This window comes from Palaemon carinicauda, chromosome 18 (assembly GCF_036898095.1).
Source record: "Palaemon carinicauda isolate YSFRI2023 chromosome 18, ASM3689809v2, whole genome shotgun sequence".
Lineage (NCBI taxonomy): Eukaryota > Metazoa > Arthropoda > Malacostraca > Decapoda > Palaemonidae > Palaemon > Palaemon carinicauda.
This window is the reverse complement of record NC_090742.1, coordinates 59756777-59784744: the sequence shown is the minus strand read 5'-3', so window position 1 is coordinate 59784744 and position 27968 is coordinate 59756777. Positions and strand designations below refer to the sequence as shown.

The following is a 27968-nucleotide window of genomic DNA, read 5'->3' as shown; positions in this document are numbered from 1 at the left end:
GGAGATTTACCCCCCTCCTTTGTACTGTAAAATTTAGTTTTAGAAAAATCTATGCATTTAAAAGACCAAACTAATTAAATTTACAATTTTCTTGCCGTTAGATTGTAAAGAATGACCTATAACAATGGCTCGTCTACTTAAATAAGACTTTACTTTAATGTACCAGGCAGAACAAGTTTGAGAGTAAGACCCATTTGTTAGCAACACCTTTGTGTCAAATTGACTTCCCTAACTAATGACTAATATCTACCTAAAACTTTCTCTAGCCCCAACTTCACATACATAAAAGTACCTAAATTTTCCTACTCAACATTTAAAACTTTAAGCACATTTCCTTTACAAGTAACTACTTACCAAACTTCCCATGAATGCACCCTACAGAACTTAACATCCAGCCATATTACGTAAACTATGAACATTGCTATCTTTGCAACAACTAAAATGCACTAACATACTTTACATGAATTCCTCTTCAATGGAGGGGCTCTTTGTCATAAGATATGAAGAGACGCAGATCATGCAGATACAAGAGTGGTTTTTCACAGTCAGCGAGTTTATCAATTAGCTTGTTCCCAGTTAGGAGTTGGTTGATCAAGTCTACAAGGTCCAGTAACGCTAATCATTTTAGGTGTTGAAGTTGTTGAATCTTGTGCCAGTGTCATTCTGCAAGATAATGTTAAATTTAATGGTTGGGAAACTTTTAAAAGCTGTAATTATACTAGAAAGAAGAAGGTATTTAGTTTTGAAACCGAAGAAAAACTAGTAGTTATTTAATAAAGTCTGTACTTTACATTACTTTACAAAAATAAGTTAGAACTATTTTTATTAGTATGAAAATTTTAGTTTATAATTACTTAATTCAATTTTACTGTTAACATTCATGAGAAAATTAATTATCTGGAAAAAAATACAAGAAATTAGGTTACAAATCAGTTTATTACATGGAAATTTCCACATCCAATAATCTATCACCTTAAAAGAATTAAATGCTGCCATAAAACTGATCTGCCCAGATAGCAAAAATCTTCCTATTCCTGTGCAACAGCATAAATCCCAAAGATTTAGGGAAATAGTGGCCATGCTGAAACCAGGTTGAGAACCATCATCCCTAAAAGCTATTTACCAATATTGTTACCATGTATCCTGTAAAATTTATATGGACAAATTATTTGGGCCCCAATTCCAACCAACTGTTTAAAAACAAGTCTGCTTGCCAAGCTAGTTTTAGCCCTGGTAAATCCTACTGCAGTCTGCTATTAAACCTGATTGAGGACTGGTTTGAGAAGCAAATCACTGCTAAAGTGTCATCCTTACTGCGGTATATGACTACCATAGGGCATCTTCTGGTGGTTCAAACTAAAAAACCAGCAGCATTGAATCATTGCTTACCAATCTGCTTTTCATTGTAGAAATGGATGGTAGAAAATTCAGATAGAGGATAGTATTACGGCCTTTAAGAAGGGTCAGAACAGGTGCCGACGCTATTCAACATAATACTAAAGTCCAGACAGAACCAATATACCCGCAGGTACATACATGCAGACCGGTGCATTTTCAAACAGTCCGACTTTCCCCATCAAAGAGACAAGTGCCCTGACTACCCTCTCCATCTACTACAATAAATGACCTCAATATCAATCCAAGCTAAACAGGTGTGCGCCTTCCACCTGAATAATCGACAGGCAAACAACGCACATTTCATTTGCAGGTACAGTACGTAACTACTTACCAAACTTCCCATGAACGTACCCTACAGAAGAACTTAACATAGTCATATTACATTATCTATAAACCATGCTAATGCTATCTTTGCAACAGAAAATGCCAGTCATATTACATAAGCTATAAACCATGCTATCTTTGCAACAGAAAATGCACCACCATACTTTACATGAATTCCTCCTTAATGGAGGGGCTCTTCATCATGAGAAAGGTACGAAGAGATGCAGATCATGAAGATACAAGAGTGGTTTTTTGCACATCAGGTCTACGAGTTGATCAATTAGCTTTTTCCCAGTTGTACGTCTGAAGAGTTGGTTGATGAAGTCTACAAGGTCCAGTAACACTAAACATGATAGGTGTTGAAATTGTCTAATCTTGTGCCAGTATCATTCTGCAAGGTAATGTTGAATTTAATGGTTGGGAAACCTTTGAAAGCAGTAATTATACTAGAAAGAAAAAGGAATTTAGTTTTGAAACCGAAGAAAAACTGGTAGTTAATAAAGTCTTAAATTTTTAATATGAAAATTTTAGTTAATTAATTACATTTTACTGTAAAATTTCATGAGAAAATTAATTTCAGGGAAAAAGTACAAGAAATTAGGTTACATAAGTATTACATGGAAACCTACACATCCAATAATCTATCACTTTAAAAGAATTAAATGCTGCCATAAAACTAATCTGCCTAGATGGCAAAAATGTTTAATTCAACTCCTGTGTAACAGCATAAATCGCAAAGATTTAGGGAAATAGTGGCCATGCTGAAACCAGGTTGAGAACCATCATCCCCAAAAGCTATTGACCAATATTGCTACCGTGTATCCTGTACAATTTATATGAACAAATTATCTTGGCCCAAATCCAACCAATGGTTTAAAAACATTCTGCTTGCCAAGCTACTTTTAGCCCTGGTAAATCCTACTGCTTTCTGCTATTAAACCTGATTGAGGACTGGTTTGAGAAGCAAATCATAGCTAAGTCTGTCGTCCTTGCCGCGGCATATGACTACCATAGGGCATCTTCTGAAGGTGGTTCAAATTAAAATACCAGCATCATTGGATCATTGCTTGCCAATCTGCTTTTCATTGTAGAAATGGATGGTAGAAAATGCAGATAGAGGATAGTATTACGGCCTTTAACAAGGGTCAGAGAAGGTGCCGACGCCATTTATCATACAAAAGTCCAGACAGAACCAAAATACCTGCAGGTATATGCAGACCCGGTGCATTTTCGAACCGACTTTCACCATCATAGAGAAGTGCCCTGACTACCCTCTCCATCTACTACAATAAGTGACACCTAAACGCCAATCCAAGCTAAACAGGTGTGCGCCTTCCACCTGAACAATTGCCAGGAAAACAAAGCTGAAAATCAAATTGGGTGAAACTAAAATAACCCTCGACCAGTCTACCTAGGTGTAACCCTTGACAGCACACTCCATTGAAGAGCACAAAACTATAGTAACTAAGAACAATCTCTTCAACAAACTAACACCAACCAGCAGGGGAACAGACCCAGAGAGAGCACGGCCACTGAAATTGCTCTACGGCTTTTAGATGCACCAGTGTAGGCAAGATCATACAATGCACAAGGTAGATCCAAAGAGCTAAAAAATTCTTATGATTATTACTGGTACCCTAATACCTCTACCCCCATATCCAACAAGATACTAGCAAAATCTTTAAATATCCTCCTCTAAGTACCCAATCTACAATCATAAGGAAGCAAAGTGAAGAATCCAATCCTCTCAAAAGCTGCTTAAGATTGACTAACCAATCTGGACAGTTTCTCACATGCTTGAAAAGTGGCAGGTAAGCGAGAGCCATCCAATGAGGCACTGTTCAGCCAAAACAATGACCTGCCCAGCTGAACAACCCTCACCAAAAAGGACTGGATAAAACTCAACGGCTAAGGGTTAAAGTGTAAAATATTGGGTATAACTTCAGATAAATGAAGATAAGCCACCAATCATGAAGGCCCATGTGGGGCACCACCAAACGAACATTATATGAGCGTGCCCAGTGGGTCCTCATTGCTCAGATCAAGATCTCGCTGGTAAACAATGACCCTCCTGTGGGTTCGACAGTACCACAATACATGAATATGATCATACGATAGAAGCAGGAATCTCTGCTAATTGAAGAATAAGGAGTTCAAAATTTACCATTAAATTCAAAAGGGTGCTAGACTACTTTTTTCACACTTTATATTGTCACTGCAAAAATACTGACCAAAATTCGTTTATAAGTAGCTATAGTATGAACTTTAAACTAAATTAAAATTTAGTTAAAAAGTGTTAGTGTATCCTGTACAATTTATATGGACAAATTATTTTGGCCCAAATCCAACAAGCTGTTTAAAAAAAAAGTCTGCTTGCCTAGCTAGTTTTAGCCCTGGTAAAACCTACTGCAGTCTGCTATTGAACCTGATTGAGGACTGGTTAGAGAAGCAAATCACTGCTAAAGTGTCATCCTTACTGCGGTACATGACTACCATAGGGCATCTTCTGACGGTGGTTCAAACTAAAATACCAGCATCATTGAATCATTGCATACCAATCTGCTTTTCATTGTAGAAATGGATGGTAGAAAGAGCAGATAGAGGATAGTATAGCAGCCTTTAAGAAGGGTCAGAACAGGTGCAGACGCTATTCAACATAATACAAAAGTCCAGACAGAACCAATATACCTGCAGGTACATGCATGCAGACCGGCTCATTATCAAACAGTCCGACTTTCCCCATCAAAGAGATAAGTGCCCTGACTACCCTCTCCATCTGCTACAATAAGTGACCTCAATGCCAATACAAGCTAAACAGGTGTGTGCCTTTCACCTGAACAATTGCCAGGAAAACAAAGCACATTTCATTTGCAAGTACGTAACTAAAACTTCCCATGAATGTACCCTACAGAAGAACCTAACATCCAGTCATATTACATAAGCTATAAACCATGCTATCTTTGCAACAGAAAATGCACTAACATACTTTACATGAATTCCTCTTTAATGGAGGGGCTCTTCGTCATGAGAAAGGTATGAAGAGATACAGATATGGCAGATACAAGTGGTTTTTTGCACTTCACGTCTGCGAGTTAATCAATTAGCTTCTTCCCAGTTGTAACTCTGAAGAGTTGGTTGATCAAGTATACAGGGTCCAGTAACACAAAACATGTTAGGTGTTAAAATTTTTTAATCTTGTGCCAATATCATTCTGCAAGATAATGTTGAATTTAATGTTTGGGAAACCTTTGAAAGCAGTAATTACACTAGAAAGAAAGGTATTTAGTTTTGAAACTAAAGAAAAACTAGTTATTTAGTAAAGTCCGTACTTTACATTACTTTACAAAAATAAGTTACAACTATTTTCATTAATGAAAATTTTAGTTTTTATAATTACTTAAAAATTTACATTTCACAGTTAACATTCATGAGAAAATTAATTTCCTGGAAAAAAGTAAAAGAAATTAGGTTACAAATCAGCTTCTTACATGGAAATCTCCACATCCAGTAATCTATCACCTTAAAAGAATTAAATGCTGCTATAAAACTAATCTGCTTAGATAGCAAAAATTTTTCATTCAATTGCTGTGCAACAGCATAAATCCAAAAGATTTAGGGAAATGGTGGCCATGCTGAAACCAGGTTGAGAACCATCATCCCAAAAGCTATTTACCAATATTGTTAGAGTGTATCCTGTACAATTTATATGAACAAATTATTTTTGCCCAAATCCAACCAAATGTTTAAAAAAAAAAGTCTGCTTGCCTAGCTAGTTTTAGCCCTGGTAAATCCTACTGCAGTCTGCTATTAACCCTAATTGAGGACTGGTTTGAGAAGTAAATCACTGCTAAGTCTGTCGTCCTTACCGTGGCATATGACTACCATAGGGCATCTTCTGAAGGAAGTTCAATCTAAAATACCAGCAACATTGAACCATTTCTTACCAATCTGCTTTTAATTGTAGAAATGGATGGTAGAAAAAGCAGATAGGATAGTATAACAGCCTATAACAAGGGTCAGCAGGTGCCGACATTATTTATCATACAAACGTCCAGCCAGAACAAAAATACCTGCAGGTACATACATGCAGACCTGAGTGTTTTCAAACAGTGACTGACCATCATCAAAGAGAAGTGCCCTGACTACCCTCTCCATCTTACTACAATAAGTGACACCTCAATGCCAATCCAAGCTAAACAGGTGCACACCTTCCACCTGAAGAATTGCCAGGAAAACTAAAGCAGAAAATCAAATGGGGTGAAACTAAAATTACCCTTGACCAGTACCTAGGTGTCACCCTTGACAGCACACTCCATTTAAGAGCATATAAAACCGAAGTAGCAACTACGGCCAATCTCTTCAGCAAACTTAACACCAGCTAGGGAACAGATCCTGAGAGCACGCCCTGGCACTGAAGTTGCTCTACGGCTTTATGATGCACCAGTGTTGGCAAGATCATACCATGCACAAATAATACAGTGCTAAAAAAATCTTATGATTATTACTGGAACCCTAATACCTCACCCACATGTCCAATGAGAAACTAGAAAAAACTTCCTACCTTAAGTACCCAATCTACAATCATAAGGAAGCAAAGCAAAGAATCTAAATCTCAAAAGCTTCTTAAGATTGACTAGCCAATCAGGGCAGTTTCTCATATGATTGATAAGTGGCAGGTAAGCGAGAGCCATACAATGAGGCACTGTTCAGCTAAAACTGACTTACCCAGCTGAACAACCCTCACCAAAACGGACTGGATAAGCCTAAGCAGCTAAGGGTTAAAGTGTAAAATATTGGGAATAACTTCAGATAAATACAGATAAGCCACCAACCATGAAGGCCTATGTGGGGCAACACTAAACTAACATTCTACGAGGGTGCCCACATGGGTCCTCATTGCTCATATCAAGATCTCAATGTTAAACAATGACCCTCCTGTGGGTTCGACAGTACCACAATATATGATCATGATCATACTATAGAAGTAGGAGTCTTTCTGCTGTTTGAAGACGAAGGAGTACGAAATTTACCATTAAATTCAAAAGGGTACTCTAATTAAATACACTACTTTTTTCACAATTAATCTACATTGTCACCTCAAAAATACTGACCAAAATGAGTTCACAAGTAGTTTAGTATGAACTTTTAACTAAATTTATTAAAATTTACAGTTTAAAGTTCCAATTCCACAACCTAAGAATGTTTCCTTATCATCTGATCCCATATTTACTCCATGCACTGTAAATCTGAAATAAAGAACACTAAGAATGACTAAGAACCCAACTGCAGCAGGAGGATTGGCAAGATCCAATAAACTACCTATAATGGTTATGAAAAATTTATAACAAATTCCTTAAGGTACTGTTCATGAAGATCATATACCACTTTCCCACCATAATACCTACATTAAGGGGTCTTGCCTGATGCACCCTCTCCAATGCCTTCTATCAAACATCCTCTTTCACCAAAACCCTCCATATCCTTTACCTTATCTCCATCTAGTTCTCTGCCTCTCCCTAAAAGGTTCATCCCAAGCCCTCCTCACTCCCTCTTCATCATTCATCCTGAAGATGTGCCCGCAACAATTCTTTACACCATCACCTCTAATCTCCACTATGCTTGCCATTCTTATTTCTTAATTTTCCATCTATCAAGGTGTGATATTCCCATAAACGACATCGGCATTCTCGAATCCTCATGCTTTGCATGATCTTTGAGCTCATGTTTCCAATCCATACATTAACACTTGTCTCATTGCAGTGCCATAGATTTTGACAGCTTAAACTAACATTTCACTCCCACTACCTCCAGTATGCTCCAAAATGGTATCATTCTATTCTAAACTTAAGCCTGACATCCTCCCTCCTGATTTATAGTATATCCCAAGTATTTAAATTGTTCCACCTGCTTTCGTGCATTGCTAATCCTGTATCTACCTTCATTACTGTACATCAGTTTCAGTCAACCACATTTACTTATTCCGACCCTCTCCAAAGTCTCGTCACTACAACCCTTCTCAGCAAGTATTTGTGGTAATCAACAATCATCTGCATATGGAACCTTCTTATATAACATCTATGATCACCACATAGTATTAATGCAGACCCCTGGTATAATCCAACACTAACAATTCGCGTTATTTTAGTCTGTTAGATTGTAAAGAATGACCTTAAAACAATGGCTCATCTACTTAAATAAAACTACTTACTTTAATGTACCAGAACAAGTTTGAGAGTAAGGCCCATTTGTTAGCAACATAACTTTGTGCCAAATTGACTTCCCTAACTATTAAGACTAATATCTACCTACATCTTTCCCTAGCCCTAACTTCACATACATACAAGGACCTAAATTTCCCTAATCTAGTAAAACTAAGCACATTTCCTTAGAAAGTAACTACTTACCAAACTTCCCATGAATATTCCCTACAGAAGAACATAACATCCAGCCATATTACGTAAACTATAAACCATGCTATTTTTGCAACAGCAAAAATGCACTTACATACTTTACATGAATTCCTCTTTAATGGAGGGGCTCTTTGTCATGAGAAAGATAAGAAGAGATGATCATGCAGATACAAGTGTGGTTTTTCGCATATCAGGTCTGCGAGTTGATCAATTAGCTTGTTCCCAGTTGTTAGTCTGAAGAGTTGGTTGATCAACTCCACAAGGTCCAGTAACAAAACATGTTAGATGTTGGAATTTTTAAATCTTGTGCCAGTCATTCTGCAAGATAACGCAGATACAAGTGTGGTTTTTCGCATATCAGGTCTGCGAGTTGATCAATTAGCTTGTTCCCAGTTGTTAGTCTGAAGAGTTGGTTGATCAACTCCACAAGGTCCAGTAACAAAACATGTTAGATGTTGGAATTTTTAAATCTTGTGCCAGTCATTCTGCAAGATAACCTTAAATTTAATGGTTGAGAAAGCAACAATTATACTAGAAAGAAAAGTTTAGTTTTGAAACCGAAGAAAAACTTAGTTATTTAAAAGTCTGTACTTGCATTACAAAAATAAGTTAAACTTAATTTATAATATGAAAATTTTAGTTTTTATAATTTCTTACATTTTACTGTTAACATCCATGAGAAATTTAATTTCCTGGAAAAAAAGTACAAGAATTTAGGTTACAAAATAGTTTCTAACATTGAAATCTCCACATCCAGTAATCTATCACCTCAAAAAAATTAAATGCTGCCATAAAACTTATCGGCCTAGATGGCAAAAATCATTCAATTCCTGTGCAACATCATAAAACCCAAAGATTTAGGGAAATAGTGGCCATGCTGAAACCAGGTTGAGAACCATCATCCCCAAAAGCTATTGCCAATATTGTTACTGTGTATCTTATACAATTTATATGAACACATGATCTCAGCCCAAATCCAACCAACTGTTTAAAAATCTGCTTGCCAAGCTAGTTTCACCCATGGTAAATCCTACTGCATTCTGCTATTAAACCTGTTTGAGGACTGTTTTGAGAAATCACTGCTAAAGTCTTCCTCGTCCTTACCACAGCATATGACTACCATAGAGCATCTTCTGAAGGTGGTTCTAACCAAAATACCAGCTTCATTGAATAATTTCTTACCAATTTGCTTTTCATTGTAGAAATGGGGGTAGAAAAAGCAAATGGAGGATAGTATAACTGCCTTTAACAATGGTCAGCAGGAGCCAACGCTATCGTACAAAAGTCCAGCCGCAGAATCAAAATACCCGCAGGTACATGCATGTAGACCGATGTTTTTTCAAACAGCCCGACTTTCACTATCATCAAAGACAAAGTGCCCTGACTACCCTCTCCATTTACTACAATAAGTGACACCTCAATGCCAACCCAAGCTAAACAGGTGTGCGTGCACCTTCCACCTGAACAATAGCCAGGAAAACAGATTTAAATCAAATTGGTGAAACTAAAATTACCCTTGACCAGTCTACCCAGGTGTCACCCTTGACAGCACACTATTGAAGAGCACATACCTGTATAACCTAAGTAGCAACTAGGAACAATCTTCACCAAACAAACACCAGCTAGGGAACAGACCCTGAGAGCACACCCTGGCACTGAAGTTACTCTACAGCTTTGTGTTGCACCAGTGTGGGCAAGATCATACCAAGCACAAGGTATATCCAAAGAGCTAAAAAATTCTTATGATTATTACTGGTACCCTAATACCTCTACCCCCATATCCTATGAGAAACTAGCAAAAACTTCCTCCCCTAAGTACCCACTCTACTATCAAAATTAAGTAAAGCAAAGAATCCAATTCTCGCCAAAGCTTCTTAAAATTGACTAATCAATCTGCGCAGTTTCTCACATGCTTGAAAAGTGGCAGGTAAGCGAGAGCCATCCAATGAGGCACTGTTCAGCCAAAACTGACCTGCCCAGCTAAACAACCCTCACCAAAAAGGACTGGATAAACCTAAGCAGCTAAGGGTTGTGTAAAATATTTGGTATAACTTCAGATAAATGCAGACAAGCCACTGACCATGAAGGCCCATGTGGGGCAACACCAAACTAACATTCTACAAGGGTGCACACTGGGTCATTGCTTGGATCAAGATCTCACTGTTAAACAATGACCCTCCTGTGGGTTCGACAGTACCACAATATATGATCATGATCATACTATAGAACTAGGAATCTTTCTGCTGATTGAACACTATGGAGTACGAAATTTACCATTAAATTCAAAAGGGTACTCTAATTAAGTACGCAGATTTTTTCACAATTTATCTATATTGTCACTGCAAAAATACTGACCAAAATTAGTTTACAAGTAGCTATAGTATGAACTTAACCTAAATTCATTAAAATTTAGTTAAAAGTTCCAATTCCACAACCTATAAATTTTTCCTTATCATCGGATGCCACTGCACTATTACTGATATAAAGAACACTAATTAAGAAATAACCTAACTGCTGCAGAAGGATTAGCAAGATCCAATAAAACTACCTATAATAGTTATGACCGATTTAGAACAAATTCCTAAAGGTACTGTTCATGAAGATCATATACCACTTTCCCACCATTATGCTTACATTAAGGGGTCTTGCCTGATGCACCCTCTCCAATGCCTTCTATCAAACTCACCCTCTTTCACCAAAACTCTCCATATCCTTCACCTTGTCTCGATCTAGTTCTGTCTCGACCTAAAAGGTTCATCCCAAGCCCTCTTCACTCCCTCTCCATCATTCATCCTAGACACGCCTGCAACAATCTTACACTATCACCTCTAATCTTCATTATGCTTGCCTTGTCAAAATTTTCCATCTTTCAAGGTGTGATATTCCCATAGTCCACCTCGGCATCCTCAAGTCCATGTTTTGCTTGATCTTTGAGCTCACGTTTCCAATCCATACATTAATACTGGTCTTACAGCAGTGCTATAGATTTTGACTGCTTAAACTAACATTCCACTCCCACTACCTCCAGTATGGCCCAAAATGGTATCATCCTATATAAACAAGCCTGACATCCTCCCTCCTGATTTATAGTATATCACAAGTATCTAAATTGTTCCACCTGCTTTCATGCATTGCTAATCCTGTATCTACCTTCATTACTGTACACCAGTTTCAGTCATCCACATTTACTTATTCCGACCCTCTCCAAAGTCTCGTCACTACAACCCTTCTCAGCAAGTATTTCAGTGGTAATCAACAATCATCTGCATATGGAAACTTCATTTAACATCTATGATCACCGCAAACTGTGTTTAATGCAGACCCCTGGTGTAAACCAACATTAGCAGTACGAGTTTCCACCAGCCCTTGTATTAGTACTTTAGAATGTAAAAAAGGACCTTTAAACAATGTCATCTACTTTAATAAATCTACTTGATGTACCAGGCAGAAAAAGTTTGAGAGTAAGGCCCATTTGTTAGCAACATACCTTTGGGCCAAATTGACTTCCTAACTAATAACATAATATAAACCTACAACTTACTCTAGCCCCAACTTCACATACACAAGTACCTAAATTTCCCTAATCAAGTAAATATTTAAGTACACATTTCCTTTGCAAGTAACTACTTACCAAACTTCCCATGAATGTACCCTACAGAAGAACTTCACATCCAGCCATATTACATACTATAAACCATGCTATCTTTGCAACACAGCTAAATGCACTTAAATTACATGATTTCCTCTTTAATGGAGGGGCTCTTCATCATGAGAAAGATATGAAGAGATGCAGATCATGCAGATACAAGTGTAGTTTTTCGCACATCAGGTCTGCGAGTTGGTCAATTACCTTGTTCCCAGTTGTAAATCTGAAGAGTTGGTTGATCAAGTCTACAAGGTCCAATAACACTAAACATGTTAGGTGTCAAAGTTGTTAAATCATCTTCCAGTGTCATTCTGCAAGATGTTAAATTTAATAGTGGGGAAATTTTTGAAAGCAATAATTATACTAGAAAAAAGCTTAGTTTTGAAACCAAAGAAAAACAGGTAGTTATTTAATAAAGTCTGTACTTTACATTAGTTTACGAATATAAGTTGGAACTTGAGTTTTAATTTGAAAATTTTAGTTTATAATTCTTACATTTTACAGTTAATCACGAGAAAATTAATTTCCTGGAAAAAAAAGTACAAGAAATTAGGTTACAAATCAGTATTACATGGAAATCTCCACATCCAGTAATCTATCACCTTAAAAGAATTAAATGCTGCCATAAAACTAATCTGCCTAGATGGCAAAAATCTTTCATTCAATACCTGTGCAACAGCATAAAACCAAAAAATTTAGGGAAATAGTGGCCATGCTGAAACCAGGTTGAGGACCATCATACCCTAAAGCTATTGACCAATATTGTTACTGTATCTTATACAATTTATATGAACACATGATCTCAGCCCAAATCCAACCAACTGTTTAATAAGTCTGCTTGCCAAGCTAGTTTTAGCCTTGGTAAATCCTACTGCAGTCTGCCATTAAACCTGTTTGAGGACTGTTTTGAGAAGAAAATCACTGCTAAAGTCTTTCTCGTCCTTACCACGGCATATGACTACCATAGGGCATCTTCTGAAGGGGGTTCCAACTAAAATACCAGCATCATTAAATAATTTCTTACCAATCTGCTTTTCATTGTAGAAATGGGGGGTAGAAAAAGCAAATGGAGGATAGTATAACTGCCTTTAACAAGGGTCAGCAGGAGCCAACGCTATTTAATAAATCCACGATAGATAAAAAAAGACAGAGAGCACAACGAAACAATTCAACACTTGAATTCCAAAAAGAAGGATGTTGTTCAGATGGCGCTCGCGTCGTGGCGTGGGTGGTGCGGCGATGGGGATGTGTCTAGGGCCTCTGTATCGGCCCATCCCTTTGGCGAAGGAATTAACTAAATGGAAGACAACCTGTGAATAGTGGATTTCACGCGCCTTTGCTTTATACACGACACCCAAAAGGTGCTCGCGCGAGGGTTGTAACCTCAGCATTCCATGCTTTTATCTTTCTCTGGTATAATTGGAAGGTTTTTATCAGAAAAGGTATACAAGAAGGACTTTTCGCCCGGCGCCACAGGTTCGACCCAGAAATAGATTTTTCCTTCGTCAAAATCCCTTTTATCGTACAAAAGTCCAGCCGCAGAACCAAAATACCCGCAAGTACATGCATGCAGACCGATGCATTTTCAAACAGCCCGACTTTCACTATCATCAAAGACAAAGTGCCCTGACTACCCTCTCCATCTACTACAATAAGTGACACCTCAATGCCAATCCAAGCTAAACAGGTGTGCGTGCGCCTTCCACCTGAACAAACACCAGGAAAAAGCTGAAAATCAAATGGGGTTAAACTAAAATTACCCTTGACCAGTCTACCCAGGTGTCACCCTTGACAGCACACTATTGAAGAGCCCATATAACCAAAGTAGCAACTAAGAACAATCTTCACCAAACAAACACCAGCTAGGGAACAGACCCTGAGAGCACACCCTGGCACTGAAGTTACTCTACAGCTTTGTGTTGCACCAGTGTGGGCAAGATCATACCAAGCACAAGGTATATCCAAAGAGCTAAAAAAATCTTATGATTATTACTGGTACCCTTTTACCTCTACCCCCATATATAACGAGAAACTAGCAAAAACTTCCTCCCCTAAGTACCCACTCTACAATCATAAGGAAGTAAAGAAAAAAATCTAATTCTCGCTAAAGCTTCTTAAAATTTACTTATCAATCTGAGCAGTTTCTCACATGCTTGAAAAGTGGCAGCTAAGTGAGAGCCATCCAATGAGGCACTGTTCAGCCAAAACTATGACCTGCCCAGCTGAACAACCCTCACCTAAAAGGACTGGATAAACCTAAAAGGACTGGATAAACCTAAGCAGCCAAGGGTTAAAGTGTAAAAGATTGGGTATAACTTCAGATAAATGCAGATAAGCCACTAACCATGAAGGCCCATGTGGGGCAACACCAAACTAACATTCTACGAGGGTACCCACTGGGTCCTCATTGCTCAGATCAAGATCTGTTAAACAATGACCCTCCTGTGGGTTCGACAGTACCACAATATATGATCATCATCATACTATAGAAGTAGCAATTTTACTGCTAATTGAAGACAGAGGTACAAAATTTACCATTAAATTCAGAAGGGTACTCTATAGACTATTTTCACAATTAATCTACATGGTCACTGCAAAAACTGACCAAAATGAGTTCATAAGTAGTTATAGTATAAATTTTTAACTAATTTTATTAAAATTTACAGTTTAAAGTTCCAATTCCACAACCTATGAATGTTTCCTTATCTGATCCCATATTTACTCCGTGCACTGTAAATCTGAAATAAAGAACACCAAGAATAACAAATAATCTAACTGCTGCAGGAGGATTAGCAAGATCCAATAAAACTACTAGTAATAGTTATGAAAGATTTAGAACAAATTCCTAAAGGTACTCTGTTCATTAAGATCATACCACTTTCCCACCATTATGCCTACATTGACGGGTCTTGCCTGATGCACCCTCTCCAATGCCTTCCATCAAACTCAATCTTTCAACAACTCTTCATATCCTTCACCTTATCTCCATCTAGTTCTCTGCCTCTCCCTAAAAGGTTCATCCCAAGCCCTCCTCACTCCCTCTTCATCATTCATCCTAAAGATATGCCCGCAACAAGTCTTTACACTATCAGCTTTAATCTTCACTATGATTGCCATTATTTCATAATTTTCCATCTTTCAAGGTGTGATATTCCCATAATCCACTTCGGCATTCTAGAATCCTCATGTTTTGCTTGATCTTTGAGCTTATGTTTCCAATCCATACATTAACACTGGTCTTCTTGCTATAGATTTTGACTGCTTAAACTAATTTTCTATCATTCCACTCCCACTACCTCCAGTATGCCCCAAAATGGTATCATCCTATTGTAAACTTAAGCCTGACATCCTCCCTCCTGATTTATAGTATATCCCAAGTATCTAAATTGTTCCACATGCTTTCGTGCATTGCTAATCCTGTATCACCTTCATTACTGTACATCAGTTTGTCATCCACATTTACTCATTCCGACCCTCTCCAAAGTCTTGTCACTACAGTCCGTCTCGGCAAGTATTTCAGTGGTAATCAATCATCTGCATATGGAAAACTTCTTGTAACATCTATGATCACCGCAAATTGTGTTTAATGCAGACCCCTGGTGTAATCCAACACTAGCAGTTTTAGTTTCCACCAGCCATCATATTAGTCCTTTAGATTGTAAAGGAGGACCTTTAAACAATGTTTCGTCTACTTAATTAAATCTACTGTACTTAATGTACCAGGCAGAGGTAGTTTTTGAGAGTAGGGCCCATTTGTTAGCAACATACCCTTGTGCCAAATTTACTTCCCTAACTAATAACATATCAACCTACAACTTACTGTAGCCCCAACTTCACATACACAAATACCTAAATTTCCCTATGCAAACAAGTAAATATTTAAGCACATTTCCTTTGCAAGTAACTACTTACCAAAATTCCCATGAATGTACCCTACAGAGCTTAACATCCAGCCATATTATGTAAACTATAAACCATGCTATCTTTGCAACAGCTAAAATGCACTTGGCATACTTTACATGAATTCCTCTTTAATGGAGGGGCTCTTCGTCATGAGAAAGATATGCAGAGATGCAGATCATGCAGATAAGCTGTTTTTCTGCACATCAGGTCTGCTAGTTGATCAATTGGCTTGTTCCCAGTGTAAGTCTGAAGAGTTGGTTGATCAAGTCTAAAAGGTCCAGTAACACTAAACGTGTTAGGTGTTGAAATTTTTTAATCTTGTGTCAGTATCATTCTGCAAGATAATGTTGAATTTAATGGTTGGGAAACCTTTTGAAAGCAGTAATTATACTAAAGAAAAGGGTATTTAGTTTTGAAACTGAAGAAAAACGTGTAGTTATTTAATAACGTCTGAACTTTACATTACTTTACAAAAACAAGTTACAGAACTAAATTTTTAATATGAAAATTTTACTTTTCATAATTACTTAATTACATTTTACTGTAAACACAGAAAATTAACTTCCTGGAAAATGTACAAGAAATTAGGTTACATATCAGATATTACATGGAAATCTCCACATCCAGTAATTTATCACCTTAAAAGAATTAAACGCTGCCATAAAACTAATCTGCCCAGATAGCAAAAATCTTTCTATTCCTGTGCAACAGCGTAAATCCCAAGGAATTAGGGAAATAGTGGCCATGCTGAAACCAGGTTAAGAACCATCATCCCAAAAGCTTTTGACCAATATTGTTACTGTGTATCCTGTACAATTTATATGAACAATGATCTTGGCCAAAATCCAACCATCTGTTTAAATACAGTCTGCTTGCCAAGCTAATTTTAGCCCTGGTAAATCCTACTCCTGTGGGTTCAACAGTACCACAATATATGATCATGATCATACTATAGAAGTAGGAATCTTTCTGCTAATTGAAGACTAACTTGTACAATATTTCCCATTAAATTCAAAAGGGTACTCTAATTAAAGAAACTACTTTTTTTCACAATTAAACTACATTGTCACTGCAAAAATACTGACCAAAATTAGTTTATAAGTAGCTATAGTATGAACTTAACACTAAATTTATTAAAATTTACAGTTAAAAGTTTCAATTCCACAACTTATGTTTTATTATCATCTGATCCCAGATTTACTCCGTGCACTGTAAATCTGATATAAAGAACACTAATTAAGAATGACAAATAACTGCTGCAGAAGGATTGGCAAGATCCAATAAAACTACCTATAAGATTTAGGGCAAACTCCTAAAGGTACTCTGTTCATGATTATATACCATTTTCCCACCATTATGCCTACATTAAGGGGTCTTGCCTGATGCACCCTCTCCAATGCCTTCTATCAAACTCATCCTCTTTCCCCAAAACTCTCCATATCCTTCACCTTGTCTCAATCTAGTTCTCTGCCTGTCCCTAAAAGGTTCATCCCAAGCCCTCCTCACTCCCTCTTCTTCATTCATCCTAAAGACACACCCGCAACAAGTCTTTGCACCATCACCTCTAATCTACACTATGCTTGCCATTCTTATTAAAATTTTCCATCTTTCAAAGTGTGATATTCCCATAAACCACCTTGGCATTATCGAATCCTCATTCTTTGCATGATCTTTGAGCTCATGTTTCCAATCCATACATTAATACTGGTCTTATTGCAGTGCTATAGGTTTTGACAGCTTGATCTTTTAACATTTCACTCCCACTCCCTCCAGTATGCCCCAAAATGGTATCATCCTATTCTACACTTAAGCCTGACATCCTCCCTCCTGATTTATAGTATATCCCAAGTATCTAAATTGTTCCACCTGCTTTCGTGCATTGCTAATCCTGTATCTACCTTCATTGTACATCAGTTTCAGTCATCCACATTTACTTATTCCGACCCTCTTCGAAGTCTTGTCACTACAACCCTTCTCAGCAAGTATTTTGTGGTAATCAACAATCATCTGCATATGGAAACTTCTTATATAACATCTATGTATTAATGCAGACCCCTGGTGAAATCCAACACTAACAGTTCGCGTTATTTGAGTCAGATTGTAAAGAATGACCTTTAAACAATGGCTCATCTACTTAAATAAAACTACTTCACTTTAATGTACCAGACAGAACAAGTTTGAGAGTAAGGCCCATTTGTTAGCAACATACCTTTGTGCCAAATTGACTTCCCTAACTAATAAGACTAATATCTACCTACAACTTTCTCTAGCCCCAACTTCACATACATATAAGTACCCAAATTTCCCTAATCAAGTAAAACTTTACACATTTCCTTAGCAAGTAACTACTTGCCAAACTTCCGATAAATGTACCCTACAGAAGTACTTAACATCCAGCCATATTATGTAAACTATAAACAATGCTATCTTTGCAAGAACTAAAATGCACTTAACATACTTTACATGAATTCCTCTTTAATGGAGGGTCTCTTCGTCATGATTAAGATATGAAGAGATGCAGATCATGCAGATACAAGTGTGGTTTTTCGCACATCACGTCTGCGAGTTGATCCAATTAGCTTGTTCCAAGTTGTAAGTGAAGAGTTGCTTGATCAAGTCTGCTAGGTCCAGTAACACTAAACATGTTAGGAGTTGAAATTTTTAAATCTTGTGCCAGTGTCATTCTGCAAGATAATGTTAAATTTAAGGGCTGGGAAACAAAAGCAACTATACTAAATAGAAAAAGGTATTTAGTTTAGAAACCAAAGAAAAACAGGTAGTTATTTAATAAAGTCTACTTTACATTACAAAAATAAGTTACAGAACTTAACTTTTAATATGAAAATTTGTTTTTATAATTACTTACATTTTACTGTTAACATTCATGAGAAAATTAATTTCCTGGAAAAAAGTAAAAGAAATTAGGTTACAAATCAGTTTATTACATGGAAATCTACACATCCAGTAATATATCACCTTAAAAGAATTAAATGCTGCCATAAAACTAGTCTGCCTAGATTACAAAAATCTTTCGATCAATTCCTGTGCAACAGCATAAATCCAAAAGATTTAGGGAAATAGTGGCCATGCTGAAACCAGGTTGAGAACCATCGTCCCCAAAAGCTATTGACCAATATTGTTATAGTGTATCCTTTACAATTTATATGAACATATGATCTTGGCCAAATCCAACCGTTTAAAAACAGTCTGCTTGCCAAGCTAGTTTTAGCTCTGGTAAGTCCTACTACAGTCTGCTATTAAACCAGTTTGAGGACACGTTTGAGGAGCAAATCTCTGCTAAAGTTTTTGTCGTCCTTACCGCGGCATATGACTACCATAGGGCATCTTCTGAAGGTTGTTCAATCATTGCTTACCAATCTTCTTTTCATTGTAGAAATAGATGGTAGAAAAAGCAGATAGGATAGTTTAACGGCATTTAACAAGGGTCAGCAGGTGCCGATGCTATTTATCATACAGAGTCCAGCCAGAACCAATATCTCCACAGGTACATACATGCAGATCTGTACATTTTCAAACAGTCCAAATTACACCATCATCAAAGACAAGTGCCCTGACTACCCTCTCCATCTACTACATTAAGTGACTCCTCAATGCCAATCCAAGCTAAACAGGTGTGCTCCTTCCACCTAAACAATAGCCAGGAAAAAGCTGAAAATCAAATGGGGTGAAACAAATTACCATTGACCAGTCTACCCAGGTGTTCACCCTTGACAGCACACTCCATTGAAGAGCACATAAAACCAAAGTAGCAACTAGAAACAATCTCTTCACCAAACTAACACTAGCTAGGGAACAGACCCTGAGAGAGCACGCCCTGGCACTGAAGTTACTCTACAGCTTTGTGTTGCACCAGTGTGGGCAAGATCATACCAAGCACAAGGTATATCCAAAGAGCTAAAAAATTCTTATGATTATTACTAGTACCCTAATATCTCTACCCCCTTATCCAAGGAGAAACTAGCAAAAACTTCCTCCCCTAAGTACCCACTCCACAATCATAAGGAAGCAAAGCAAAGAATCTATTTCTCGCAAAATCTTCTTAAGATTTACTAACCAATCTGGGCAGTTTCTCACATGCTTGAAAAGTGGCAGGTGAGCGAGACCCATCCAATGAGGCACTGTTCAGCCAAAACTGACCTGCCCAACTGAACCACCCTTACCCAAAAGGACTGGATAAACCTAAGCAGCTAAGGGTTAAAGCTTAAAATATTGGGTATAACTTCAGTTAAATGCAGATAAGCCACTAACCATGAAGGCCCATGTGGGGCAACACCACACAAACATTCTAAAAGGGTGCCCACTGGGTCCTCATTGCTCAGATCAAGATCTCACTGTTAAACAATGACCCTCCTGTGGGTTCGACAGTACCACAATATATGATCATGATCATACTATAGAATTAGGAATCTTTCTAATTGAAGACTAAGGAGTACAAAATTTATCATTAAATTCAAAAGGGTCTAAATACACAACTTTTCACAATCTACATTATCACTGTAAAAATACTGATCAAAATTAGTTTATAAGTAGCTATATTATGAAAACTAAATTTATTAAAATTTACATTTAAAAGTTCCAATTCCACAACCTATAAATGTTTCCTATTATCATCTGATCCCATATTTACTCTGCACTTTAAATCTGATAAAGAACACTAATTAAGAATAACAAATAACCTAACTGCTGCAGAAGGATTGGCAAGATCCAATAAAACTACCTATAATGGTTATGAAAGATTTAGAACAAATTCCTAAACCTTCCATCAGGACGCCATGGCTATCTCACCCAAAAATAGATTTTTCGCTTCGCTCAAAATCCGTTTTCCCACCATTATGGGGTCTTTCCTGATGCACCCTCTACAATGCCTTCTATCAAACTCCTCAGCTTTCACCAAAACTCTCCATATCCTTCACCTTGTCTCGATCTAGTTCTCTGCCTGTCCCTAAAAGGTTCATCCCAAGCCTTCCTCCCTCCCTCTTCATCATTCATCCTAAAGACATGCCCGCAAAAAGTCTTTACATAATCACCTCTAATCTTCACTATGCTTAATCACCTCTAATCTTCACTATGCTTACCATTCTTATTTCATAATTTCCATCTTTCAAGGTGTGATATTCCCATAGTCTACCTCGGCATTCTAGAACCCTCATGTTTTGCTTGATCTGAGCTCATGTTTCAAATCCATACATTAATACTGGTCTTATTGCAGTGCTATAGATTTTGACTGCTTAAACTCTTATCATTCCACTCCCACTACCTCCAGTATGCCCCAAAATGGTATCATCCTATTCTAAACTTAAGTGACATCCTCCCTCATGATTTATTGTATACTGTATCCCAAGTATCTAAACTATTCCACCTGCTTTCGTGCATTGCTAAGCCTGTATCTACCTTCTTTAATGTACACCAGTTTCAGTCATCCACATTTACTTATTCCAACCCTCTACGAAGTCTGTCACTACAACCCTTCTTAGCAAGTATTTCAGTGGTAATCAACAATCACCTGCATATGGAAACTTCATCTAACATTTATGATCACCACAAATTTTGCTTAATGCAGACCCCTGGTGTAATCCAACACTTAGTTTCCACCACATTTTAATCCTTTAGTAAATTTACTCTAACATTCACTATTCCCCACACCAAAAAATTCACTTAGGCCTTTCTCTAGATCTACAAAAACACAAAGCTAATTTCTCTCAAGCAGCTTTTCCTGTAGCTGCCTTAATATAAGGATGGCAACCAGTCTTCCTCTCCTAATCCATACCGTTTTCTCCCAAACTTTACAATCTAATATGGTAGCCTTTCAAAATCTTTCAAACCATGTAATTTACTTGTCCTGTAGTTTCCATACCACAATCCATAATATTTCTGCTTTATTATACATACCATTTGCTTTAATATACATAACATTACTGTCCTAGTCTTTAGGCATTATTGCTTCTTCCCATATTGCTAATTGAATTAGCATCCATTCTTCTTTCTGTAGTTACTGTTAACCACTTGAATTTTTAACAGATTGACCTGGCACTTTTCATTTACTCAATGCCCACTTAACCTGGGTATTAAACGGATTTTGAGCGAAGCGAAAATCTATTTTTGGGTGAGATAGCCATGGCGTCCTGATGGAAGGTTCCTGTTTGGTAGCTTCCTTGGGTATAAGACTACTAAGATATTCCCAGAGAATTTAACCACAGGTTATCACAGAATTCTAACTTCTGGAGCGAGTATCTCAAAGGTTTCCCTTTAAGACATCGTAATACAACAGGGGACACGCATGTCTGAACGTGCCACATAGCTATCTCCACCCCGAACAGAGTTAATGCTTCGGTGTGTAAGGGCTGAGAATAGCTGGGAGCCGTTCCACAGCTAATCTCACTCGTGGCTACTACTGATACTCGAGACGTAAACAAACGGACGCCATTGCTCTAATGACGTCACGCGCGTCTTTATCCTGGCGCCAGTTGCTGCCCATCACCATGATACAATTGTGTAGGGTGGGAACAAACTGAACGAAGTAGTAGGGAGGGTCCATCAGGACGCCATGGCTATCTCACCCAAAAATAGATTTTTCGCTTCGCTCAAAATCCGTTTTTTGGGCTCAAGCCATGGCGTCCTGATGGAAGAGTACCAGAGAATCAATGTATCGTGGTAGATTTTCCCCCAGAGTTAAGTGCCTAGGCATTGACAAAACAGCAAAGTAATCTTAGGTAAGAACCATAGGAACGAAGTATCCTGCCCCCCATTGGTAGGAAGTTCCCATGGGCTATGCCGACGTCAAAGTGGTATTGAAGGGCTATTCATCTTGACAGAAGAACTTTTAAGAGCTTAGAGATGAAGCAGAATGTTTGATATTTGTATAGGAACATTCTGAAGTAGGTCAGTGGTGGTTGGGCACTGTGTATAGAGTTCATCTCCTGATTATCAGAAGTAAGTATTCGTGTAGGAACCTTACTGAGACAAGGTGAATATAATTTAGGATTAGACATCTTAAATTCTTCATGACCATAAAGGAGGAATAAATAAAACTATGACAGTATGTATTTCATAGTAAGTAGGAGCTGAAAGAGACGCATAAGTAATAAAATAGAAATTTTATTTCACAATGCAGAAATTAAATAATTTACAGCAAAAGTAAAGTTCATTTACAGTAATAATAATGTACATAGAAATAAAGGCTTGCTCTTGAATCTGAAAAGGAATTTCAGGATTAGTAGGTACTCGTTCTCGAGGAACGCAAGTCTTTAAACAACACATCATGCTCAAGGCATGCGGCACTTGTGTGACACTATGACATTTCACCTGGGATAAGAACAGTTATAAAAGCACTAAGTGTTTTTAGACATCACTATGAATCGCTCGAGGGTCAACATAGGCACCCGAAGAGTTAGAGTCCCAAGTAACTCACTGTTCTACGCAGAGTTAGGTGCAGGTTTCATAACACTACCTGCGGCTACCACAAAATGTTCGATTTCGTGCACTTGTTTCGCATAATGTTTAAAGAAAACTCGCGAGGACTTCCAGCCCGTAAAGTTTTTGAGGCTCTCAAAGTCCATGCTCTGAAAGAAGTTCAGAGAAGATGCCACTTTTCTAGGATCATGACCAGCGGGTGTACTGTTCGGATCCGCTCTGCGAATGAAGTAGGTGATTTTCGCTCTTAATTGTTTCAGTGACAGGTCGCTGCCCGATGTTTCTCCTTTGAAGAGTTGGCCTCCACCAAAGTTCGAAGTTCTGCGAAGATAGACCTTGAGACTCTCTACTGGACAGAGAAACATCCTCCTTCAGGGGGCATATTCTCCAAGGGCCCCATCTTTTGGTGGGTAATTCATTTTTGGCGAGAAACGTCGGATCAGGGGAGAGGGTCACTTCTCCTGAATCAGCAAACAGGATGTGTCCCTCTTCTCTTGATAATGCCACTATTTCGCTGACTCGAGCTCCCGAGGCGAGAGCAAATAAAAATATAACTTTCTGAGTCAGATCCTTGAGGGGGCATGAATCGTTGTCCAAGTTGGAGGCGAAATGGAGCACCTTGTCTAGTGACCAGGAGATCGGTTTCGGAGGGGGTGCTGGGCGTAGGCGAGCACATGCTTTTGGTAATTTGTTAAAGATGTCGTTGGACAGATCAATTTGGAAAGCATATAGAATTGGTCTAGTCAAAGCCGATTTGCAGGTTGAAATCGTATTGGCTGCTAATCCTTGTCCATGAAGGTGAATGAAGAAGGACATACAGAAATCAATGGTGATTTCTTTAGGATTTTTTGCTTTAACAAAGGAGACCCATTTCCTCCAGGATGATTCATATTGCCGTCTCGTGGATTCGGTCTTGTATTCCTCTAGGAAGTCTAGACTTTTCTTCGAGATCCCAAACCTCTTCTTTGCGGCAAGGGAGAGAAAATCATGAGATGAAGGTCCTTGATTTTCGATGATGAAGCGAAGACAGTCGACTTCTGTACTTGTTGAGAGAGAACTGGGCCCGGGAGAGGGATCAGCTTGGGCTGCAGCTCCAGGACCAGGGGGTACCAGTTGCTCCGGGGCCACTTGGGAGCCACTAGGGCCGCTGTCCCTTTGAAGGTTCTCAGTTTGGAGAGGACTTTCAACAGAAGGTTGGTGGGAGGGAACAGGTATATCTTGGACCATCTGTTCCAGTCCAGTGACATGGCGTCCACCGCTTCTGCTTTGGGGTCCTCGTACGGGGCTACGTACAGAGGAAGTTGATTGTTGTCGCTCGTTGCAAAGAGATCTATCTGAAGTTCTGGGACTTGATGAGAGATGAAGGAGAATGATCTTGCGTCTAGAGACCATTCCGACTATCGGGTTTGTCCGAGATAGAGCATCCGCTGTCACGTTGCGGAATCCTTGTAGGTGAACTGCAGACAGGTGCCACTTCTTCTCCGCCAGACGGAAGATTGGGAGAAGCACCTGATTTATCTGGGGCGATCTTGAGCCCTGGCGATTGAGACAACGAACTACCACCGAGTTGTCTAGGGTTAGACGGATGTGGATCGAGGGCGGCGGGGATAACTTCTTCAGAGTAAGAAGGACCGCCATGGCCTCCAAGATGTTTATGTGGAACGTCTTGAATAGTGGAGACCAGGTCCCTTGAGCTTGTTTCAGGTGGGAGTGACCTCCCCAGCCCTCCAGTGAGGCATCCGTGTGGATGTTGAGAGATGGAGGAGGGTGTTGGAGAGGAATGGACCTTTTCAGGGCCTTTGCTTCCGACCACGGCTTTAGGAGGCGTCGAAGTCTGTTTGGAAGCCGTCTCTTGAGGTCTCTTCGAGCGATGGATGCCGATCGTCTCCAGACTCCCGCGGCATCCTTTAGCTGTGCGCGAAGCACTGGGTTTGTCACTGAGGCGAATTGTAGAGAGCCTAGAACTCGTTCCTGCTGTCGTCTTGAAATGCGTTTGGATTTCAGTAGTCGCTTGACAGACCCTGCTATTTCCTTCCTTTTCTTCTGGGGGATGGAAAGGCGGTGTGACTGAAGATTCCAGTGGATTCCCAGCCACTGAAACTTCTGAGCTGGAGAGAGGCGAGATTTCTTCTCGTTGATCTTGAATCCCAGGTGTTCTAGGTACTGGGTAACTTCGTCGCAAGACTTTGCACACTCTTCGGGCGATGGAGCCCAGACTAGCCAGTCGTCGAGGTAGGCCATCACCTGGACGTTTCTTAGGCGGAGCTGTTGTACTATGGCATCCGCCAGCTTTGTGAAGATCCGAGGGGCCACATTGAGGCCGAATGGCATGGCGCGGAAGGCGTAGCTTTTCCTTTGGAGTCGAAATCCTAGGTAGGAGGAAGCATGATGGTTCATTGGAATGTGCCAATAGGCATCCGCCAGGTCTATAGAGACCGTGTAGGAACCTTGAGGCAGAAGGGTCCTTATTTGTTGAAGCGTCAGCATCTTGAATTTGTTGTTCTCTATGAACTTGTTGAGGGGGGATAAGTCCAGAATGACTCTGAGCTTGTCTGAGTCCTTGGGAACGCAAAACAGTCTCCCTTGGAACCTGGTGGACTTTACCTTCCTTATCACCTTCTTGTTCAAGAGGTCTAGAACATATTCTTCCAGAATGGGGGTCGATTGTTGAAAGAACCGCTGGAAGATTGGGGGTGGTTGCACCCAACTCCAGCCTAGACCGTTCTTGATGATGCTGTGTGCCCAAGGATCGAAGGTCCAACGATCCTGGAATTGGCGGAGTCTTCCTCCCACCGGAAGCACTTCATTGCTTCTGGTGTCCCGAGGGCTTGTTGCCTCGGCCGCTAGCTCCCTTTCCTCCTCTACCTCTGGAGGGACGACGAGAGGCGTCTCTGCTTGCACCCCTGGACGAGCCTCTACCTCTGGCATGAAAGGTAGTGGATGGCTGCTCAAAGGCAGGGGTGAAGACCGGTGACTGTGACAACACCGGTTGGGGGACCAATTGAAAGGTCTGCTGTGGTTGGGCAACCACTTGGGAGGTAGCGGGTCCCGGAAACTGACGTCGTTGTTGACGTTGCTGGGGTTTTGGCTTCTGAGGTTTCCTCTTAGGCTGAGGTCCATCGTCCTGAGAGGGTTTCCTTTTTCTGGACATGCCCCACTTGTGGAGAAGGTTCCTATTCTCCGTGGCGGCTCTGTCAGTTATTTCCTTGACAAGGTCAGAAGGAAACAGGTGCTTTCCCCAGATGTTGGAGGAAATCAGCCTCCGGGGTTCGTGTTTCACGGTGGCACCGACAAACACGAATTCACGACAGGCTCTACGAGCCTTTATGAAATGGTACAAGTCCTTCATTACTGTAAGTAAGTGGGATTTGGCTAGTACCATGTAGTGATCAGGTACTCTTGTGTCACAGGCCATAACTTCAAGTTGGACTTGATGAGAAAGAGATGCCGCAAGCCTCTCCTTCGTGTCTTGTTCCCGGCAAAGGAGGTGATCATTGAGCTTAGGGAGGTCCTCATTAAACTGACGTCCGGCGACGTCAGGATCGAGCCTACCCACGACGAAAGTATGTTGAACATCTTTCCATTGTCTAGTGTCAGGGGGTGTCACGATGGAGAAGGGTCTGCACTCCTCCAGTGCAGGGCAGGGTTTTCCTTCTTCCGCCGCTTTAAGGCAGGCAGCTAAGGCCTTTTCCAGGAAAGGAAGAACCGCAGTGTCAGGTGCGACATAAGTAGGATGCTTCTTGCTCAAGGCAGGAAGCTTAGAGCAGGTAAAGCCCCTGCTCTTAAATGCGGAGGCTAGCATAGCCTGGGCCTTTGCGAGATCGAACACTATCTCTTCTTTAGGTTCGGTCTCCTCCTTCGAGGCAGGTTCGGAACGAAGCCGGACGTAACAGTCCGGGTAGGCCTCGAAGCTTGGGAAGAACTCCACATCTTCCAACGGGACCGTGCCAATCTTGTCACTAACAAAGATCCTGCCGGTCGCAATAACCATATGCTCTGCATACCTCCACGGGTTGGCATGAGAGCAAGCTGGGAGATCCTTAACCGAAATCTTCTTCGGTTCTCTGGATCCAATCATTGACCTGATGGACTCCTGGTTCTCCTTCAGTCTGTCGTCCATGACAGCTCTAATCAGCCGGATCAGTTCTTGGGTAGACGAAGAGGGATCCGGGGTCGAGGAGGTAGACGGAATGGACACATCCGTCGGTGTAGGAGTAGGCGGAGGGATGGATGAGGGAGGAGCTCCAAGCTCCGACTCGGTGTATTCCACCTTGTCTTCGTCCTCTTCGGCTCCTTGAGCCATAAGCGTCTTCTCCGTGTCTTCCGAGACGTCAGAGATCTGCTCATCATCCTCGGAATCTAAACGACACTCATGCATGGACTGAGCCATGACCACATCAGGTTCCACCGTAATTTGGACAGTGGGGATTGCGTCTTTCGGAACCACTGAGTCAGGGGAGGCCTTAGGGAACAACAGGGACCTCAGTTCTTCGGTGGCCAGGTACGGTCCGGTAGCATTTTTCTGAAAGCCACGCACCCACTTGCGCAGCTTTTCACGAGAAATGTCTCTAACCTCCGCTGAGGGAGGGTTATGGAAGGCCTCAACTAGGTGGGCCTGGCAGACCGTACAATCCAGTGGATTCCAGAACTTCAAATCCCCTTTCTTGTCTGCACAAGGGGCGTGAGTCCTACAAGCCGTATGCCCGTAAAACTGCGGGCGTTTCACAGCGCAGAAGGCGAAGTCACACTTCATCTGCTCCTCCTGTGGAAGAAAGAGAAAATGAGTATGGGGGAGTCATAGGAATGGCTCTTAAACTAAGTTAATATTAATCATTAATTTTAACTTAAGAAGGTGT

General features: G+C 39.9%; 2 long non-coding RNA genes across 3 annotated transcripts in view; both read right to left on the bottom strand.

Annotated features, from left to right (window-relative positions):
- Nucleotides 1-117: 117 nt before the first annotated feature.
- Nucleotides 118-9128, bottom strand: LOC137657822 (uncharacterized). Its single transcript, XR_011047211.1, has 2 exons — nt 8227-9128; nt 118-663 (listed from the first exon to the last, which is right to left on the bottom strand). It is a non-coding gene; the product is annotated as an uncharacterized lncRNA (long non-coding RNA).
- Nucleotides 9129-11982: 2854 nt separating this feature from the next.
- LOC137657821 (uncharacterized) overlaps nt 11983-27968 on the bottom strand; it is a 31724-nt gene continuing 15738 nt past the window's right edge. The window contains exons 3-5 of one of the 2 annotated variants that reach the window (XR_011047209.1): nt 18140-18365; nt 15793-16015; nt 11983-12089 (exon numbers count right to left, since the gene is read on the bottom strand). This is a non-coding gene — a long non-coding RNA (uncharacterized lncRNA). The remainder of the gene's footprint in view (nt 12090-15792; nt 16016-18139; nt 18366-27968) is intronic. The other variant, XR_011047210.1, reaches the window with a different exon arrangement.